The sequence below is a fragment of the Terrapene carolina genome, unplaced genomic scaffold (genome assembly GCF_002925995.2).
Source record: "Terrapene carolina triunguis isolate 2854851 unplaced genomic scaffold, T_m_triunguis-2.0 Scaffold15941, whole genome shotgun sequence".
Classification (NCBI taxonomy): Eukaryota; Metazoa; Chordata; order Testudines; family Emydidae; genus Terrapene; species Terrapene triunguis.
The window spans coordinates 1-2,249 of NW_020680292.1; the positions used below are offsets into that span (position 1 = coordinate 1).

The 2,249-nt window shown below is 52.3% G+C and overlaps 1 long non-coding RNA gene across 1 annotated transcript; it reads right to left on the minus strand.

The window, feature by feature from the left end:
- Nucleotides 1-15: 15 nt before the first annotated feature.
- On the minus strand, nucleotides 16-1,823 carry LOC113408468. The gene is made up of 3 exons (XR_003370304.2): nucleotides 1,630-1,823; nucleotides 1,404-1,535; nucleotides 16-1,086 (listed from the first exon to the last, which is right to left on the minus strand). It is a non-coding gene; the product is annotated as an uncharacterized LOC113408468 (long non-coding RNA).
- Nucleotides 1,824-2,249: the final 426 nt, after the last annotated feature.

Here is a 2,249-nt window from a genome sequence, read left to right on the forward strand (position 1 = left end):
CCTTTCCCATAGACCCAGGAATGGGAAATTGTGGGTGTAGCAAATGGTGACAGGTCAGTCCTCCGCCCTCAACCCTCTCCGTTCCACCTTTAGCATTACAACCAAAAAGCACCCCTTGCAACAGCACCCAAAATAATCACTCTGCGCAGCAGACTCTGGCCTCTCCCCAGCCGTAATCTCACGGAGTCCCGTACCCAACGAGGAAGCACACGGCCTGTGAACAATATTACAGCAAGCACAGATGAGGAATTCAAAGCACTGACCGCTTACTCACAGCCAGTTTTGCGGGAATCAGAAAGCTGAGGACAGTTCATGTCTGCTTACAAGGATGTCCAGTCTGCTCATGTCCACTTCTGCAACTTCCTCCTCGGGCTGGGGGTCCTGGAAAATTCCTCTGGAAGCGCAGCTGCAAAAGCCAAGCATGAGCCATCACTACACAAAGCTCTATTGGTGCTTCAAAGCTTGCCCTCATCCTGGCCTCCCTCTCCAATGCCATCTACGTCGGCCCCACTTGATGAACAGAGACCGAGTTAACATAGACAGTCACAGCCCTGCATGATTTTCATCCCCTCCTACTTCTCCATGGCTCCCGAGACATAGCCTGTGGGGATGCACACATAGCACGCCTGCCCGTGTCCTACGAAGGGAGATGGTGAGAGGAAAGGAGAGGAGAGTGAGAAAGTTGGCCAACACACTGGAGGAGAGAGAGAGAGAGAGAGAAAAAATGGGAGGAAGGCAAGCAACTCACCACCTGGAGTCATCCTCCTAGATGCAACCTTCCGCTGCGTAGGAGACACCGCTCCTGGCCAGAGAAATGAGCAGACCCTGAAAATGGGGACCTTGTCTCTCTCATAAGCACAGCTGGTCAGGAACCATTTCTTACAAACCCAACCCCAGCTAACGGGGCGTCCCTACCTGGAGCCCTCACCAAACCAGACACTTATCTCACTGACAGTAGCGACTGCTCCACTGCTAAATGGTCGGCTCCTGACTTGCATCAACAATGCTCGTGGGCTCGCTGCTCTCGCTCGCTTTCCAACCGACGAGGGGAGTAACCTCTGACGTTTGATTTCTTTTCCCTTGGTACTAAACCCGGCACAAGGAGGAAAAACAAATAACGTTATCATTTCAGTGGGCAACATCGCATAGGCTATTCTTTTTGCCTCTCCCACATGGCGGAGCTCCGCCCTGAAACTCAGCCCTCCCCCCATTACGCCTTTAGCATTACAACTAAAAAGCAGCCCTTTCAACGGCACTCGAAATAATCACTCTGCGCAGCAGACTCTGGCCCCTCCCCAGCCTAAATCTTACAGAGTCTTGTACCCAACGAGGAAGCACACGGCCTGTGAAGAATACTACAGCAACCACAGATGAGGAATTCAAAGCACTGACCGCTTACTCACAGCCAGTTATGCGGGAGTCAGAAAGCTGAGGACAGTTCAAGTCTGCTCACAAGGATATCCGGTCTATTCATGTCCACTTCTGCCACTTTCTCCTTGGGCTGGAGCTCCTGGAAAATTCCTCTGGAAGCACAGCTGCAAAAGCCAAACATGAGCCATCACTACACAAACCTCTACTGGTGCTTCAAATCTTGCCCTCATCCTGGCCTCCTTCTCCAATCCCATCTACCTCGGCCCCACTCGATGGACAGAGACCGAGTTAACACCAACAGTCACAGCTCGACTTTAGCGCCCACAGCCCTGCATGATTTTCTTCCGCTCCTACTTCTCCATGGATCCCGAGACCTGGCCTGTGGGGATGCACACCAACCAGTGTTCTACAAACAGGCATGAGGAGAGGAGAGGAGAGGAGAGGAGAGGAGAGGAGAGGAGAGGAGAGGAGAGTGTGTTGGCCAACATACTAGAAAGGAGAGAGAGAGAGAGAGAGAGAGAGAAAAAAAATGGGAGGAAAGCAAGCACCTGGAGTTATTCTCCTGGAGGCAACCTTCTGCTGCAGAGGAGACACGGTTCCTGACCAGAGAAATGAGCAACCTCTGAAAATAGGGACCTTTTCTCCCTCATAACCACAGTTAGTCAGGAACCTTTTCATACAAACCCAGCCCTACCGTACTAGGCTTCCCAACCTGGACTCAGGTGGAGTCTGAGCAGAGCCCTCACCAAACTAGACACTTATCTCACTGACAGCGGCGCCTGCTAGGCTCCCAGATGGACGGCTTTTGCGTGGCATCAACAATGCTCAGAGTCTCGACGCTCTCGCTCGCTTTCCATCGCATGAGGACAGTAGACTCT